Here is a 20,569-nt window from a genome sequence, read left to right on the forward strand (position 1 = left end):
TACCGTTTCATATTTAGTGGGTACACACACTATTAAAATAGTTTAGTTACAGTTCCTAGCAAAGGAATGAACAGTGGAAATGAATACGATAGTATCCCACCATGCACTGTATTTTATTTTAAAAGAATGTGTTATGCCCCATATTAATAGAGGTTCATATTGCTAAAAATAAATAAAACAAGTATTTTGGAAAAAGTAGATGCGGACACACACAAACACACACACAAGTAGGCCTTGAAGTTTTCTGGTTTTATTTTTAATCAGGTTACTTTAAACAAATTGAGCTGATATGGTTCATAATTAAACTCAGAAAAAGTTGTTAATTACAAAACAGTATTTGTTTATAGCTTCATATCTTTTCTGCACCTAATTTTGGTCCCAAAATTTTTTACTTCAGAGCTGACAAATTACGTGAATTGTTCATCATCGATACTACTTTTAGCTCACATTTTATTTTTGCAGTCGCCTCATTTTTGTGCTTTTGTTATTTTCCCCACTAGTTCCACAGAGATGTCCTCACAGATTTTATTTTTAAGCATAAAAATGTATACCCATTGCGGAGTGTACCTGATAACAAGTCCTTCCGGACTGTTCCGAGTATTTCGCCAAACATATCACAAAGCATTTTTGGATATTAGAGGACACACCAAAAAATTAATTTGGTATTACACACTTCTGATAAACCATACTACCTGATCCAATCTAATCAGAACCGGACTCGAGGTGGTCTATTTGGTACATCAAATGAAAACCCACTTACAGTACCATGCCATACCTGCGTACGTCAAGTTTCCCATTCTATTCTATGAGCGGTTTCTCAATCTAGTGTTTCAGGTTTCATTTTCTAAGGCAGTGCTAGTACTGTGGAATGTGCAATCGGGGAAGGGTCAGGTGGCATTTGTATCCAATCTACCTGTGGGTGTTTAGAAGACTGACATATATTGCAAGTATATGTAGATAGTGTTTTAAATGATTATTTTAATTTTATTATTAGTTGTACTTGTTCAGTTGTAGTTTATATAGTTTTTTTATATAGTTTTTCGTGAAAGCTAAACATGGCGACAACTGGAGTGAAGATTTTGAAGTTGGTTCGGAGGATTTCGATACCAGCGACAGTGACGCTTACTTATCACTCTGCGATAATTATGAAGAGGATGTGGAGCCAAGAACAGTACAAACTGTACAAAAGAGCATGCAGCTACTTTACAGGTAAGCCAGCTGCAAACGGGAAGTTGTTTGGTTTGAAATGGCAGTGCTGTGACGAAATACTATCAAAACACAGCACTGGGTACAAGGCAATAAAGAAGGTGTCTGAGGCAGCCAGATCAATCACAATGCCTGCGGCAAGTAGCCGTGTACACGCATTTCTGACTATCCCTCCAACACAAGGGAAGCAGAGACCGCAACAAAGATGCAGGGTCTGCTACAAAAATGAAAACAAAAGACACAGGAAAATGTGAAGTGGTTGCCAAGGCAACCCCGCGTTCTGTTGTGTTGAACCTTTCAATAAATGGCACAGAGCACAAGTTTTGATGTTGTTTGATTTTTATTTGATAATTACTGTTTACTGATTATTGTTATTGTTATTAGCAGCTTTTTTGTTTTCATTGTTCAAACCAAAAAATAAATAAATTAAATTATCTCTATATTGACCATGGGTATGTAGTACACAGGAGCATAAAGGGTTCGTGAAAAACATAGTTTAGTTCATTTGTTTGTGTTTTATTCCTCATATGTTAACATTTTATTGTTATTTTCAAAATCTGCTACCTCGGAAGAGGTTTCATTTTTACATCTGAAGTGGTTGAAGGCAACTAATACGGTTTAAAGGTATAGTGTGGGCAGGGCCTAAAATGCAGTGTGTCTGTACAATTGCTAATGGATTATTATTAACTGTAACTTAACTGTGCTTGAAACATGTAATGTAAAATACCAAACAAGCAAAGAATAAGCATAAAAGAAGAGACAGCTTCTTCGGTCTTCGGTCTGCTGGAGGATCTTTGGAGCGCCTTTACAGTTCGATTGAATTTCAATTGTCCGATAGTTCATTCCTAATTTGGACGAAGTACACAAAGAAAACAAACTTTCTCTTCGTACCATCTGGGGCTATGCAAGGCTTCATTTTTGTCAAACAAAGAAGTTCTTCAGTATGCGTAAGGGCGTTCTAAATGCCACAGCAGCAAGCCTTGCAAAAACTAATACAATGATCTGTACCTTTCTAAATCTAAATTGTGATTTTTTTTTTCTTTTTCTTTTTAATGAGCTTTCACTATGGTTTCTTTATATGTATCTACTTCGATTGAACTACTTTAATTTTACCTGACTTATTATCTAATAATAATAATAATAATAATCTGTATTTTTATGTAGCGCCTTTCATAGTAAACCACCATCACAAAACGCTTTACAAGATACGAGACTATGTATCAGCTGCAGAGTCACTTACAACAACGTGTCACCCAAAAGATGGAGCACAAGGAGGTTAAGTGACTTGCTAAGGGTCACACAATGAGTCAGTGACTGAGCTGGGATTTGAACTGGGGACCTGCTAAACAATCAAAACAGCGTTGTAAAATGATGGTCCACTATAAAGGCGCTATATAAAATAAAAATTATTATTATTATTATTATTATTATTATTATTATTATTATTATTATTATTATTATTCGCAGATTGAGATTCCGGAGAAAAATCTGTTTGGGAACTGTGCATTTGCTCAAAACATTTGCAATTTGATTATATCGCTTTACTCAAAGACTGAAGAACCTGTCTCTTTTTTCCATTTCGCAATTTGAGCAAAATAATTTGCTCAAAGACCAAAATACCACATTTCGCTGGATAGGTTTATTTACAACAAATCCACATCATTTTGTCTTCATTTTCAATGAAACCATATAGAGAGATGTAGAATATGTCTGTAGAGAAGTTGTTGAATACGTCAGCTATATTTCCAGATAGTGTTCTCTTAGACAGTTTTGGGGTTGAGCAACTTTCTGCAACAATTATAGGTACATTTAAATTATCAATTGCTTTAAACCTGCAGGAAATTATGACCAATTAGCAATTAGTTCAGTGAAGTAATTGAGAAAAGAGCAGAGATTAAAAAGAAGAAGACTCTAGGCCCTCAAGGATTAGAGTAAGCCCAGTTATGTGCTTCACAAAAGGGAGTACTGTGTGAAGAAATACAATAATGTCAATGAAACTTCAACATGCACTATTTAAATTAAGTGAAAAAAAAAAACTGTCGTTAAGGCAGCTCTTGTTAGAGTATTAAATAATATATTAATTGGCACTGCCTCTGGTTATTTATCAGTTTTAATTTTATTAAATCTAAGTCCTGCTTTTAATACCGTGGATCACTTAAATAATCAATCACCTGCAAAATGTTGTGGGTTTATCTGGAGTTGTTTTACCCTGGTTTTAGTCTTATCTTTCTGATAGGTCTCAATTTGTTTTAATTGGGAATGAAAAATCTGCATTGTCTGAAATAGTTTGTGGTGTTCCACAGGACTCTATTTTAGGGCCTTTATTATTTCCCATTCATATGCTCCCTCTGGGTGATATTACAGCAAACATGGAGTAAATTAATTTTTTATGCAGATGACACCCAGCTGTATTTGTCTCTAAAACCTGGTGATGCCTCTTTTGGGACCAATATAGTATCTTGTCTTACTGACATTAAGAGCTGGATGTCTCAAAATTTCTTAATGTTGAATGCAGAAAAAAAAACAAAAAAACAACCAGTGCTAGAAATGAGACATACTTTTATTTGAGAAACATATATATAAAGATGACAAAATCGTCATTTTATCATTTGAGAAATATTGCAAAGCTTAGACCTATAATCTCTACATTTGATGCTGAAAGACTAGTAAAAAAAGCAAGGGCTTCATCATCACCAGGGCCTAATGGAGTGTACAAGAGTGCTTCAGGAGTTCTACGAATTCTGTGGAAATTGATGAAAGTGGCATGGTTAAAACAGGTTGTACCAAGAGCATGGCGCCGAGCAGGTGGAGTCTTTATACCTAAAGAAAAAGATTCTACAAGCATCAGTCAGTTTCGTCCTATTTCCCTATTAAACGTAGAAGGCAAGATTTTCTTCAGCATTATTGCTCAGAGATTGTCAACTTACCTATTAAACAACTGCTTCATTGACACTTCAATACAAAAAGCGGGCATTCCAGGTTTCCCAGGATGCTTAGAACACATCAATGTGATCTGGCGACAAATTCAATCAGCTAAAAAGGAGAGGAAGGAGCTCCATGTGACATTCCTGGATTTGGCTAATGCATATGGTTCAGTGCCACATGAACTTCTTTGGGCAGCATTAGATTTTTTCAGTGTACCGATGACAATAACAAATTTAGTGAAAGCCTACTTTGGAGATTTGCAATTTAGTTTTTCAACTTCAGAATTCAGCACTACATGGCAATGCCTAGAGGTTGGAATAATGGCAGGATGCACCATTTCTCCACTGGCTTTTACCACGGCAATGGAAGTAATCATTAGGGCATCAAAATGGGTAGTAGGAGGAGAGCGCTTGGCTTCTGGAATGTGACTACCACCAATTCGAGCATACATGGATGACATGACAACCATGACTACAACAGTAGCCTGCACTAATCGGTTATTGGGCAAATTAACCAATAACATTGAATGGGCACGAATGCAATTCAAGCCCACTAAATCAAGCAGCATCTCTATAATTAAAGGCAAAGTAGTAGATAAAACATTCTTCATTAATGGTGAGGCAATACCAACAGTCTCTGAGAAGCCAGTGAAGAGTCTTGGGAGATGGTATGGCGGGAATCTAAAGGACACAGTTCGTGTAGGAGAAGTTAGACAACAAGCAGTGGAAGGGTTGAAGAGCATAGACAGCTGCACTCTACCAGGCAAACTAAAACTCTGGTGCTTTCAGTGTGGTCTACTGACGAGGTTGCTGTGGCCACTGACTGTGTACAAGGTTTCTTTGACAACAGTAGAGAAGCTGGAAGCTTTAATCAGTTCATACATCAGGAAATGGTTGGGAGTTCCACGCTGCCTCAGCAGAGTGGGACTTTATGGTAAAGGAATACTGCAGCGACCAGTCTCCGCTCTAACCGAGGAATTTAAATGCGCCAAGGTCAAACTGGAAATGACATTAGTAGAGTCACGCGACAAATGTGTAAGGGACGCAGCACCTGTGTTGAAAACTGGAAAAAAGTGGGCGGCAAAGAAAACTGTGGAAGATGCAAAGGCTGCCCTTCGAATTGGTGATATCATGGGGCAAGTTCAGCATGGAAGAGGGGGTCTTGGTCTCAGTTCAGCTCCTCCTACATGGCACAAGGCAGCCCCAGCTCAAAGGAGGAAGCTGGTAGTCAACGAGGTGCAAAGGCAGGAGGAGAGGATGAGGTGTGTAAAGACCATTTCCCAGGCCAAGCAGGGAGAATGGATGAGATGGGAGAGTGTGGAACAATGCAAGATTGGCTGGCAAGACCTATGGTCAATGGAACAGAGCAGGATCAGTTTCCTCATCAGGTCAACATATGATGTTCTCCCATCACCACAGAACCTAAGCCTCTGGGTAGGAGAGGATCCCTCATGTCCTTTGTGTTCATTACGTGCAACATTAAGGCACATTTTGACAGGATGTAAGGTGGCTCTTAGCCAAGGTCGGTTTACTTGGCGCCATGACCAGGTGCTGCGATGTTTGGCCTTAGCAATGGAAGACAAGCGTAACCTGACCAATAAGTTGCCACCTGTTCAATCAAAACATTACACACAAAAGACAACATTCCTCCGCCCAGGAGAGCAACCACCAAGAAAAGTTGTTAAAACCAATCCTCGCCCAGGACAACTAGAAGCTGCTAGAGACTGGAAAATGCTGGCAGATGTTGGTCAACGGCTTATTTTTCCACCTGAGATTGCCACCACTAACCTTCGACCAGATATTGTCTTGTGGTCTGGATCAGCACGTCTTGTTCACCTGGTAGAGTTAACAGTGCCATGTGAGGATGCTGTACGTGAGGCCTACGTGAGGAAGAAACTGCGGTATGCTCAACTAGCCACTGAAGCAGAACAGCGAGATATGGTTGATCCCCGGAGCCAGCATCGCAGCCGTTGTGTGTGCTGATGCGCCAGGGAGGCAAATAAGCTGATCCCTGGAGCCAGCATTACACTTCAGCCAGTAACACCAGACAGAAGGATATCTACATCATTATATGGAAGGAAATGCAAATGGATGGAGACATATATGGATCACATTAGTTTACTGTAAAGCTACGTCTTATCTTGGCGAGAGCCGAGTTCAAATCAGCATGAAGTTTTAACATTTACTCTCGTGTAATGGAAATCATTTGTATCCTCCAGAATTGATTATTGCAATGCGTTATTTTCTGGCATCCCAAAATGTTTATTGTCTCGTTTGCAACTGATTCAAAATACTGCTGCTGGAATCTTGACTCAAACCAGAAGAAGGGAACATCACCCCAGGGCTGGCTTCTTTGCACTGGCTTCCTGTACATTTTAGAGTTGATTTTAAAATACTGTTATTAACTTAGAAGGTCCTAAATAACTTGGCACCAACCTATTTAGGCAAACTGCTTACCCTGTATATCCCCAATCGTAACTTTAGATCCCTGAACATGGGATAAAGTATAAAGCCCCCAAAGTTTGGAATGAAGCTGAGACTTTATCTGTTTTTAAAACCACACTAAAAACATATTTGTTTGAGCTGGCATTTTTATATATATATATATATATATATATATATATATATATATATATATATATATATATATATATATATATATATATATATTATATATATATATAATATATATATATATATATATATATATATATATATATATATATATATATATATATATAATATATATATATATATATATATATATATAAAATACGGTCGCCAGCTCAAAAAAAATATATATATATATAATATATATATATATATATATAATATACATAATATATATATAGTATATATATTTGTCATGCACGTGACCAAAAAAACTCTGCTGTACACCTTTTATCACCCCCTGTAAAGTAAGAAATCTTTCAAAAATAGATCTGTTAATAGATTATATTTATCAATTAATTAAATGCAAAGTGAGTGAACAGAAGAAAAATCTACATCAAATCCATATTTGGTGTATATAGTCTTAGTTAGTTTTTAGTTTTTTTAAACTTTTTCATCTGACATGTTTGTTTTTTGGTTTTGTTTTTATAGATTCAAAAGCAAAAACCCAAACACTTTATTAGTGTTGTTGAACACATTAACTTGATAGCAAAACATTATTTTTATAAGGATATCGCTGAGGGGGAAAAATAAATACATTTTAAGTAAAATGGTTAAGCAAATGTATTTTTTAAACTCATATTTAAATATAACAGCTTTCAAACATCGACACCTCATCTCATCTAGCGGTGGGGAGTCGATCTCAGAAAAATCGATAACCTATTCTCACGTTGATTCCTGGGATGAGTCGATTCCAGGGATGAGGAGTCGATTCCTAACTCCTAACATATACATACATACATATCTGCATATTTGTAATTGTGCACGTGTTTTTGCTTCTTTGCATACATTAATCTGTAATGTTTTGCTTAATGTGTTGATCTGATCATTTTCTGGTGAAACAGGACTATTTTTATTGAACTGGGTTGGGGGGGGATTCAATGCTTGAAGACCCTGCAATATTATGAAAATACATTTTATATCATGACAGATATGTGTATAAAGCAGTTTCATTTCTTTATTTATCAAAATATTTCATTATTTAGCTGAGCAAACGCTATTATAGACACACCTATTTTAAGAATAGTCTTGCTCAAAAATAATGGCTACTTGTTGGAAGAATATCCATCCATGTGATGCCCCAGCATTTGTTTCAGAAATATTACTACGTGGACGACGGAGATTTTCCGAACAAGTGGCAAAAGTGTAGCCGACACCGTTATTTTTTAGCAAGACTATTCTTAATATTGCGAAAATGGAGCAGGTAGAAAAAAGTCTGTGGTGCAGATGTATTTTGTATTCAGACAAGAATAAAAAAAAGTTAAATTCCAAAAAAAGTTAAATTCTTGCATGATGCTAAAAAAACATTAGTGTCCCACCCCCATTGATTTTTGTTTACATTTTTATTTTATATTTAAAATTACAATTAATAGGGTGACCATATGACTCCATAACCCAGTGACACTTTGAGACAGGACGGGATTTTAAAATTGTCCTTAACCACTTCAACTCCAGATGTAAAAATGAAACCCCTTCCCAGGTACCAGATTTTGAAAATAATAATGTTTTCAAACCTGTATTTGCTATTAAATGTTAACAAATGATGAATAAAACACAAATAAATGACCTAAACTGTGTTTTTCATTAACCCTTTACGCTCCTGTATACTAAATACCCATGTTCAATAAGGCTGTACTGTCAACCGGAGATGGGATGGACTTCCTCCTCACAGCAGGGCCTTTATAGGGCAGCTGTTTTATATATGCTCAGTGATTGACGGTCAGAGAGGGCTCTTCCCCATTCGGTAGTGGTTGTCATTCCACTTGAAAGGGAATAAATGTTACTTGATTGGGAGAGCCAATGCAAATTACAGCAATTTTAAAGCGAGTTATATGTATGAAATTAATTTAAATGATTTAAAATGAATAAAATAAATCTGGTATATTTTCTTCATTATTATTGTTGAGGCACAGGGTAAGGACAACAGCAGGCCTCCTGAATTAAGCAAAGGTGTTAATGCTTAAAGTACACTTTCATTTAATTCCATTTGAGGGTAAATTTAAAATTCCCTCATGTCTCAAAGTGTCCCTGGTATTGTGGAGTTATGGTTACCCTAAACTAAAATTGGCATGTACTGTACAATTACAATGATGCTTGCTCATATTTCTTTCATTTTTAAGCAATCTTACCCCAAAGAAATAAATGCCTTACCTAAAAACAAATAAATGCAATTATTATTATTATTATTATTATTATTATATTATTATTATTATTATTATTATTATTATTATTATCACTAATAATAATAGTAACATGTTAGTAGATGCTTTTATTTTATGGTGAGGTATACTGACAAAGTTAATCATTTATTAATGTATTTAACCATTCAATGTAAATATGTTGAATCTGGAGGGTAATATAGTTTAGTTACATACATACTTTTTTTGTTTTATCATTCTGAAGGTACCGTTGACCTCAGTGAAAATTAAATTACTCCTGGCAGTTCTGCAGCTTAGTCAGCAGAAAAAGTAGTAACACATCTTCCCAGCAAAAAAACAAAGCTTCAGCAAGACCTTACCACATATTTGGTAAAAACCAAATACTGGTGGTCAAGCAGGGAGAAGTAATTATTTCAGCTGACATCTTACTCAGATTTAAATATTCCTTGTAGTCTACATCTAAACAGAAAATGATATTTCTATTTTGTTTTTGTATTTCAGCCACAAGTTTTCCAAAGAGAAATTTAGATAGAAAATTACTGGAGCTCATAGAAGGACATGCAGCCATTTTCTAATGTCGGAGACCCTGGTTACCGAAGTTTTGTAAATGCTTTGGACCCAAGATATCAACTACCATGCAGACAAAGTGTGAAAAATGTGATGAGTACGTGTTATGAGGAAGAAAAGGCATCACTTGTGAAAGATTTAACAGTGAGTAGAAATGTGCCATGGAATGATTGTGCTTTACATGCAATTATGCTTTAATATGAAACCAACCTTTTTCACTCGAATTTCTAGGCAATCCCGTTTGTATCACTGACACCTGGTATGTGGACAGCAATAAATATGGAATCCTACCTGGCTGTGACATGCCACTATATCACACCAGACGTGAACATTGTCTGCAAATTGCTGGGTGTTCTTAGGTATTATTTCCTAGCTTTCTTAGTATCACTTCTTGGATAAAGTATTAATAAAGTATTTGTTTTTCTTATGCTATTGCATTGGATTTCTACTGTATTGCATTTGGCAGCTTATTTACCATTACCTGTTAGATGAAAAAAAAAATTAAATTAAGTTGGCTTGGATAAAGGCATTAGATGACTACAATCACAACACACAGTGTTTACAGGGATATCAAGCAAAATTTGAATACCTAAAGTTGATTCAGAGCTGTTTTTTCAATTACTAATAATTAGGGGTCTACTTAAATCGTGGTAAATTTACATATTTTTCACGGGTAGGTTGCAGAATAAAATTAGGATTTTGCAGACATTTCACGGACCTGTTTAAACATTAAATAAATCTAAGTAGACAGTACTTCAGAACACTATAAAGCCTAAAAATAGTGGTACTTGCCTCCTTACTAAAACAGGGTGCTGTCATTTGTTAAAAGCAAGTATGAGCCCCCTGCAGTTGACTTGCCCATATATTGAGACTGCATGTTCTGCATGCACTGAATTGGTTGGAATTTAAGGCAAAGCTTTGCCAAGTTATACAGATGTAGAAATCGATAAGAAACAGCCCCAAAACTCGTTTACCCAAGGGCATCTGGCATACCTTAATAAAGGCAATATATGCAGCATGTTCGTTGTCAGGTTAATTTGTCTCATTTATTTTATTAATACCACGTCAAAACAAAGAAAACGTGGCTATTCAGGTCTAAAATTCCAACTGCGTAAAAGTAAGCAGCAGGTTGAAGCGAGGTGGCTGTGCTAGATCGTTGTAGTACTGATTTAACTTGCAGACAGGAATACTTTTTGTCTGGGCTGACTTTCCAGTTTGGTTTCTGAAAGCTGTTTATTTTACATTCTGTTCATCAGCCTCTGTAGTAGCCTTTTGTTTAATGTGTGATTCTGAAGCTAAACAGCGATCAATCATATTTTCTCCAAAGACACATTAAGATATGCAAAACAATTACCTCCATCTGAATGTACACCCTCTTTGGGAAATATCTTGACAGGATCAATCACCAAAATGTACTTTGCTTTTTTTGCTTTGTCATCCATTTCTTCTATTTTACCTCCAATGCTGAAAACTAGATTTTAGCAACCTAAATCAAAACAGTGCAGCACTGACTTTGTCCTGCCCCCTACTGCACAGTACAGGTCACAGAAAAGCCAGTACAGACACACTGATAGGCTGCTTAAAACTTTTGTTGTCATTTGAATAGTAAACAACAATGTTAACCTCTATGGATAATTGTTTTTGTAAATATTATTTGATTTATCGAACGTCACACTGCTGATGCTATCGCTTCATGGCTGGAGAGCACCACTCAACAGTGGGGGTTAAGTGGTAAAATCCAGTGTGTGGTTACTGACAATGGAGCAAATATGGTGGCAGCTCTCAGAAAACTCAGCTTACGACATATGCCATGTTTTGCTCGCACATTAAATTGAACTGTGAAAGACAGCTTAGCTGCAGTGGCCGAGCTAGCAGAAATCAGGGATAAAGTGAGAAGAATTGTTAATTTTTTTGCCATTCAAGCACAGTTGCCAAAGAAAAGCTTGCAAACTTGCAGCATGATCTGAAGCAACAAGAGCTGAAGCTCATCCAGGAAGTCGAGACTTGTTGTGGAAGTAAAGGAACCTCTCTCAGCAGCACTGGCCACTCTAGAGGCACCTCTTTCACCCATATTTCCCCAAGAATGGACAGCAATAGAAGATGCAATTAAGGTAAATGCCTTTTAATAAGACTTGCAGTTTCATGTTTAGCTTTTGCATATCTTGCATTTAACATGGATTGGAATGAAGACGACAAAATATCATCATTAAAAGTATAATCAACAAACTGGTGGATTGTGACAAAGTGCCCGCCCCAGTGTATATTATCTGTTATGTTGCGTGTGGTTTGTTAAATGTTGGTGTATAGTCATTGGTACACGGGATATAAATGGGTCTGTAACACAAGTGTTTAAAATGTATATTTGTATTTAGGCACGGGATTGTACATCACTTCACATACATTTAAAGTAGTTAAAATGTGAGCACGAGGTTGCACATAATTAATTCACGTGTTGGGATTCAAGTGAATAATTAATTAGTAATTGAATCCCAGCACAACAGTATATATAGATGCACGTTTTCACATACTCGCTGTTGGGTGTTCGGTGAGTAGGGAACGGGAGAGAGAGGAGGATAAAGAGTTAGATATTTCAATTGCTATTGCGTGCTGGTGGGACCAGCATGATACTTGTTTATTTAAAACTGACCTTGTTTGTTAGTGTGTCTAGCTGCTCACCGTTTTTGTTAAGTATTAGTCCGTTTTTGTTTGTCTGTTTTATTTTGGCTACCAGTGCCGTGTCCTGTTTCTGTTTGTTTGTTAAACCCTTTTATTTTACAATAAACCGGCGCAAGCAAGCGCCATCATCATTTAATTTCATCCTGTCTGTTGTGTATTTCATTCCTTCCTGGTTCTGACACCACTCACTTCGGCTGTCTCTGTGACAGGGATATATTAAAATGAGATGTTAGTATTAATAAACCTGGGCAACTTAATTTACAATACATTTTAATGAGGATTATACACTTTTTATATGCAGATTCTGAAGTCTTTTTTCACAGTCACAGATAAAAATATCACTATATCCAAAGTGATCATTTTGGTGAGAAACCTGCAAAGGCACACAGCTATAATAGTGCAACTGTATCAGCAAGGAGCTATTAGCCACGATTTAACAGATTTGCTTAACAGCTGCCTCTATAAGTGATGTGGGACCTATGAAAGCACACGGTGAGTATATACATACTCCCTCATTATGTCTCAATTACACTGGATAATGTTTTGATAACAGAATAATCCACAAACTGATAAAAAATAAGATTAAGCAGAAGTTTATTCACGTGGTTGACAGTTAAAATACTTAGAAACATTAACATTATTTTGTTTATTTTACATACTTTGACATACATTATTTGCTGTGTTAAAGAACATCAACTGAGTAAATAAAATCAGTAAATACGTAAATGTGTGTATAGGCATGTTATTTCTTACTGAATTACAATAGATTCAAACTATATGTGTGTCTACTTAAGTTCCAAGTAGAAGTAGCAGATTTCATAAGCTATACTGCTACAGAAAAAGAAAAAAAAATTGAAAATTGAACAGTTTTTATTCTGCAAGAAATATTCTGCTACATAAATTGATTCTATTCACAAGTCTTTATACTGAATCTAAATCTTTTTGAAGATTCCTTGACATTTCCATGCTTTTGGACCCCTGCTTCAAGAAACTTCGGCAATTAGAGAAATGCAGAAGTGATAAAAGCATCTCAGATTAACCAAACAGAAGCCTGCAGATCCCAAACTGCACCAGCATCGTCAGGCTCAGTGGAACCCTCTGCTAATCACTTATTGGCAGAGTTTGATTCCAGGGTAGAGACAAGTCAGCTGTGTTTTTATTCTGTTAAATTGCGAAGGTGATGCTGTTTAGCTTAATGAGTTAATTATCAGATTCTCTGATAAATCACTCGCCCCCAGGTTGTTGACCATAATCTAAAAGGCTTATAGATTACCATAAAAGAAAAGTGTGTTATACATAAGCAAAATATTCCTCTATATGTTTAATCAATGTTTACTTACTACTTGGCTTGACACAATTATGTTCTTAGGACTGACATGTATGTCTAGGTGCACACTAAGATTATTAGTGGTTGAAAAGAAGAATGATCAGTTTGTCATAACTTCAGATTCACACTGTCACTTTTCCTGTTTTACAGACAACACAACAAAATCCATCTTCTGACATTACAACAGAAGTCAAGATGTATTTGGGGCTGCCGAATTACCCATGGCAGACATGCCCTCTGGACTTTTGTAAGTCACTAGGGGCAAAGTTCTGTCATCTCATGAAAATGGCCAAGAAATATCACTGCCACTTCAGTACCCAGCAAAAGTTATTATTTTATTTTTTTTTTCAAAGTCTGGCCAGCTAATTTCTAAAAAAAAAAAAAAAAACAGTCTAGTCTAGGAGCCAAACAGGTTAAAATGGCAATGTTTGTGTACCATAATGTGAAGTACCAGGTCACCTTGTAGGAGGAATTTGAATCGAGGGGGGTAGCCACTCTGGGACTTGGGGGTGGTGGGAGGGATGAGGGCGGATGAGGGCGGATGGGGCAACTGGGTTGGGAGATATGGGGTGGGAGGGGGGCCCTCGAGTGGGTCCCAAGAGGGAGCATGGAGGGGGTTTGACAGGGAGCAGGAGGGGTCAAGAACCTCCACAAGGGGGTGGGGGCTGTGGACCCCCCGGCACCTGGGAAAATTTGAATGGAAACTTACCTTAGATTTGTTGTCTTTGTATATTGTTGTATTCTTTTCCAATAAAAACATTTGATCACAAAAAAAAAAATCAGAATCGAGAGTACATTATTTTGGAATTGATTCACGGAATCAGTTCTGTTGCATCTCAAATTAATGATCGATTCTGGAATCAACTCCACAGATTTTGGAATCGAACACCACTACTCTCATCTGTGCTCAGTCTGGGAAGCGAAGCGTCAGCGAGCTTCCACAATGCCATTCCATGTAACTGCATCCCTCTTCTCTGAATGGACGGCTTACAGATCCCTGTCGTCACTGGTTGCTTCAAGTGCCCATTAAAAAAAAAAAAAAAAGATTATTATTATGAACTGGAATGGTTCCACCTATCCCTCCATTTTTAAATGAAAACTTGAAGCAGCCAAGGACAGCGCTGGCTGGGAGAGGCGGTAGTTAAATTGGACCCTCCGATCTTAAGTAAAATATGGGGACTGGTATTTAATTATAATCAGCTCAGTTACCCGGAGATCGCTGACAGAGCCCAGAGCCCCCAGAATGAATAGAAAACCCTGAGTCTCTGTGAAAAATCCAGAGGTTAGGCAGGTATGAGTCACCTTGCAAGCATGAGCAGCCTCGCTGCCTTTATGAAAAATGCTTTCTTGTTAATGTACTGACGGTGTGCCTTTGCATCTTAAAAACCTTATGGAAGTCTGTTTTTTTTTTTTTTTTTTTTTAATTGGTTCACAAGTGTACCTGCGTACCTGTTATATGAACCCCTGACTATAATAACTATTATGACCAAACAGACTTTCTTTAAATTGATAGTCTATGCTGTTATCAAACTAAACCAGTGTTTAGTAACAATGCCCCCTAAGGATCATCTGAGCTTAGTCATCATCCCTTTGCCACAGAAAACAAAAAAAAAATTAAGAATTACTTCCGATTAACAATGCCTTTATTACCATCAATTATTAATTACATTTGATTCCACTAATTCTAAGAATTACAGAGAAATAATTCATTAAACAAAAATAACTAAACCCCAGTCACTTGTGTAATCAACATGTAGATACACACCTAAAATGCTTACTGTTATGGAATATTGCCAACATATCGTCTTTGCTTGCACCACGTTGTGGATAGCAATAGAGATATGCGAACCAGTTCCTTTGAAATCGGGTACCCAGTTCCTGCTTTGGAATCTTCTAAAGTGAATCTTTTGCACCTCGATGGAATCATTCGCAAGACAGCCCCAAGCCGAACACGATACGACTTCAGCTATCTAAAAAAGTAATTTAACCCCAAGCCAATGGGGTCATATTTCAGCTTGGGAGCCTAACATCCACTGACCTGTTTGCACCCAGATTAAAGATTTTTTTTAATTGTAAGCTTTGTGAAATTTGCAATTAACAAGGTTCATATACAAGCACACAATGGCTTTCACTGTTGTAATAAAACTGTTACTGTGCAAATTGGAGATTATTGATTACTTTGTTAACTTTAATTATACAGGGAGATTTCATAGATTACACAATATTGTTAGAACTTCTGGCATACGGACATGTTTTTATAAATAGTTTTGGAACCAAAATCGAAACATCCAGTTTGGAACTGATTCTAAAAATCTCCTCAAATGCACATCACTAGATAACAACAAGAACAAACTCTGAAACTCAGACATGTAACATAAGATGGCAACAGGCATAAATGGAACAGCTGCTTCGTTCTGATTGGACCACATTACATTTGCACAACAGACAAGCCAGCATAAATGGCAGTTACATTACTGCTTAGCAACAAACATTTCTGACTTGATGTGTATACGATCTTATAGTGCACAAGTCAGTGAGTACAGTACTGACACATTGTATGTAAACAGTTAATCGACATTTTGAAATAAAAGTTTCCTTAATTTTAAATAAGAAAACACAACGCCCCGTTTTTTTTAGCTAAAATACCCCACTCCCGCCCTCTTGGATGTAAACGCACCCCTTTTGCTTCAGAGCACCCCTTGGGAGGCGGTACCGCCCCCCGTTGAGAAACACTACACTAAACAATGTGTCTATTTCTTCACAGCCAAAGCCCCTGAGGAAGTTGTTGAAAGGTATAAAAAGGTGTTAAGAACCTTCCAGGGTAAACAGCATTGCAGCCACAACCCCTACTGTGAAGCGTGCATTGGCAGCTTCACATAAGTACAAAACTATGGAATTAAATTCTTCTGAACATTTCTGGCATTTGTAAAAAGATGCTTGGGTGTCATTGATGAGCAAGTAAAAGAAAAGAAATCAAAAAAATTCCACTGCATAATAAAAATTAACCATTTTTGAGCACCCCAACCAAAAACATTTTGCTTTGCTCACTATTACCTGATAACAAATTAGGATTGCTTTTATTTCACCTTAATGTTCCTTTTCTTAGCATGTATTAGACATACATTTCTGGCCATGATTGATCTTTAACATACTTTTATTTATTTATTTATTTATTTTTTTTAACTGTAATAAGTTTTGTTTCAGGAGCATTTTAAATTTTTGACTCAAACATTTAAAGACCAGTTGTCTTTTGTATTTTGAACAGTTCTAATGTTCATACTTTAAACAAAAATGATGAATATTTGAAGCAATAGTGTTCGAGAAAACTAAAAAGCATGTTCCTTAAAAAGATTTGTGTCTGATTTCTTTGTACTTCAGGGGCTAACATCGTTTTTTTGTTAAGTTTCTTAACACAGGTCAGATCTTCACAGGGTGTTTGTAGTCTTCACTTCAAAACAGGAGCTGCAAACCTCTTTGTTAGTGAGCTACAACCTTCTTACAAGCTCTTTATTACCCTTTACTGTATTAAAAACCTACAACCTTCTAACAATTCCTTTATTTAGAAATGCAGTTATAGTAAATATATGCCTAAAAAAGTGATACATTCATGGTCCACTTTGTTTTGTTGCTATATTACCAAGGTATTTATAATTAACTAATTATTAAAAAACAACTAGTAAGCCCCTATTTGGACAACAACAGTCTTTAGTATGGATGATGCAAATCCTCAGTAATGGCAAAACACCTGTTAATAAGGCAATTTTGGAAATAAGCATAAGTACCTTACAAAGGCATAGGGCAGTTATCCATGATTTGTTAAGTGCAAGTTCTCACAAGTAAATGACTAATACAGGCCTAATACCTCATATAAATAAAGTGTTACCCGTTAGTCACGTGTAGTATGTATATCGTACATAATTCCTAGATGTACACAATACTGAACGTTTAATTTTACAGTAATTTCTCATTATCTGATACACCAAGACCGTACTCTTATCACAGCGAGAATCTGCAACAGATAGCCCGCACTCAGAACTGCTATTTTGTTTCAATACAAGACCTCTTACTTAGCCCTTATGAATAGCTTGGTATGCGTTTCACAAAGCTTAGATTTATAAATGTACGGTAACATAACTGCACGCACTGCCACAATTTTAATGCTTGCAATGAATTAAAAAAAAAAAAAAAAAAAAAAAAAACGTTTAACCTGAGCATCTTGCAACACCTTTTAGTTCAGTTATATCCTTAAATAACGAGTAAAAACAGTAATTGTATTTCTGTTGATATAAACACATACTTACTGTGTAAGCTTTTTAAGCAAATGCCTCTCAACGTTCACTATCTGCAGAAAGTCACTGCGGTCTGTAAAGTCTCTATCTATTTATACACATTTCCAGTCATAAGTCGTGCAACAACATCCTACACGCTACAAAACAGAAATATCAGTTACAAACTAAGCACAGCACAGTAGAATGTATTTTAATGTAGACGCCAAGACAAACTGAAAACTTTGATTTGACGTCTGCTGTATAATTGAAAAGAAACGCACTGAATAAACGGTCCAAATTACTTTGTGTGTGACATCTGCAAAGAAAAAATAAACAAGTATGCATCTGTGTAGTACAACAATCAAAGCAATCAAAAGGCTTGATATATAAAGCTTTAGATACATGCTCCCGTGTTAGTGCTGGACACGTGCACAAACATCTATTTCCTTCTATCTTATAAAGAACAGCCCTGTAGGCAATCGAATGCATTATTCACATTCGGACACTGCACCCTGAAAATATTACGGTGTTTAAATAGCGGAGATGGGGAGGTGGGAAGCAGACACACACACACACATACCATGCTCTGCATACAAAACGCTTGTATCACTCCATGCTCATTTCAATATCTGGCAGGCAGATAACAAAAATATTGATGAGAGGTTGAGCTTTATTCCTAAAAAAAAAGACTAGTCATGCCTGTATATTATTAATGATAGTTCGCGTTTTGTATGTTACAGTTGTTGTTTTGTTATGTTATTTATATTACTTGTATTTGTATATTCCAGTCATAAAGGCGATGACGTAAAACTGCATGGGACATTTAGTAGATAAGAGTATTACATCGGTCGTTGTTCATTCTAGAACCATTAACACAATTTATATATCTCACACGGTGCGTTCGTGGCATTGTTCTTAATTCAATGTACTGCACGGCACAAGTTATATGATTGCAATGGAAAAGAAAAGCCACTCACAAATACTTCATTATATTGATATCAGCGTAATTTGTTCCTGTTTTTGTACCTTATAATATCTAAGATTGATTCACCACGCCAAGTGTAACGTTGAAATACAGTTTACAATATAGCATACCACACAGTGCCTCTGCCTGTGGATCTCGTTGCACACAACAAGCAAATTGCTGTACATCAGTCTGACTATCGTGGTCCATGGGTCAAACAAATAAAAATTCAGGCCAACCACTGAAGAAAAACTGAAGAACATTCAAATAAGATTAATAACAGAAGTGGTCTTACCTCAAGAAGCCAATCTGGTAAACCAAAATATCATACGAACAGCACGGGTGCACAGTTAATCCTGAAAAAAGTGCTCCGGTCGAGTCCTGTTCAGTTCAGCTTTCTAATGCCTGGACTTGCTCTATTTACAATGTGGGGAAAAGACTTGTGATCGAGGAGAGAGAGTACCTATTGTAGTCTCTACTGCCTGCACCTGAAAGTCAGTGATGCTGCAGCACTAAATCTGACTTCAAATGTGAAAAAAACACAGAACAAAATAAGATGCAACCAAGACCCGACACGGATTCTTGCTCCTGGAAGATTGTAGTAGACAGTGCTGCCACCGGTCCGATTAATTTGCGTTACATTCCCAAGATGCAACCAGCATTTGTTATGTTCTAAAAAAAAAAAAAAAAAAAAAAAAACGAAGTCTGATGCTGTTTTGACCAATCATTGCAGACCCAACAAAAGTATCTGAATCGCTAAACCAAGGATATGTTTTTCTCCCTTGAAATTGACCTGTATTTATTTCTAAAACTGAGATATGTGCATAACACCGACACAGTTTTCAGGATTTGTTATCTTATATGTACTATTTAAATAATATTTTAGCGCAAAAAACCGGCAATAAATGAAAAGGTCCTATTGCTCGCGAGATGTGGTGGTTTTATAGATGGAAGATGCTATTGACACCGTTGCTGTCAGCAGGCAGACATTCTAGACGCCGTTGACAATAGACAAGAATGCTATTGACACTCGTTTCAAATGAATGAAGATAGAACATAATCGTGTTAAAAGCAACTTTTACTTGTATTGCCACTTCTAGAAAAGGGCTAGTACCTTTTGGGGGTGCATGTACCTCTGGCGCAATGTCAATTCAAAAGTCATCTACATGATACACCCAGTAAAATGTTTATTTTTTGACATTGTACCATCAGGATGTATTCTACATTCATGCCCTTATATGCAACACCTGCTGGCACCTGACCTATAGGTTCAGGGTTTATTCTTAAGATAGTGTTTTATCACATGGTTTCATAAGGGATCCAATGTGTGATTACCATTATTCAGTCGTCTTACCTTGAAATTCATTTTTATTTCACAATTGTATTAAGTACATAAATATACGTATGTAGGTCAATGGCACATAATGAATATTGGTTTTTGTGGCGGGAGTTTAACTTTCTACCTGTTTTTCGTATTCTGAGCAAAACTCAAAAAAGGCCAGGAAGGATAAGAACGGTCACATAACCCAAATTCCGACGGAATGCTATGCAAATTAAGTGGGTACCTAATTAATATAACCCCAGTGCAAAAATCTGATGTGGTCGGATTTAGCATTTTCCGTTTAAAGTGGTTCCGCCTGTTAGAGATGAGAATTTATTTCAAACAGGCTCCATCTAAAAAAGGCTCTGATGTGAGTGCAGTGACTGTGATTACATTGGCGACGGGGCCCAATGTACTGCTAGAGATTGCTCTGATTTTAGAGGATGAAAGGGATAATGCAGCTGCTATGCCAAAATGAAAAATAAAT

At 36.6% G+C, this 20,569-nt stretch overlaps 1 protein-coding gene across 2 annotated transcripts in view; it reads right to left on the reverse strand.

Moving 5' to 3' along the window:
- Window positions 1-19,374, reverse strand: part of LOC121313163 (disks large-associated protein 1-like) — a 280,148-nt gene extending 260,774 nt beyond the window's left edge. For both annotated transcript variants that reach the window (XM_041245404.1, XM_041245403.1), the window contains exon 1: window positions 19,057-19,374. The gene's annotated coding sequence lies outside the window, so the exon portion shown is untranslated. The remainder of the gene's footprint in view (window positions 1-19,056) is intronic.
- Window positions 19,375-20,569: the final 1,195 nt, after the last annotated feature.

The sequence above is a fragment of the Polyodon spathula genome, chromosome 3 (assembly GCF_017654505.1).
Source record: "Polyodon spathula isolate WHYD16114869_AA chromosome 3, ASM1765450v1, whole genome shotgun sequence".
In the NCBI taxonomy this organism is placed as follows: Eukaryota; Metazoa; Chordata; class Actinopteri; order Acipenseriformes; family Polyodontidae; genus Polyodon; species Polyodon spathula.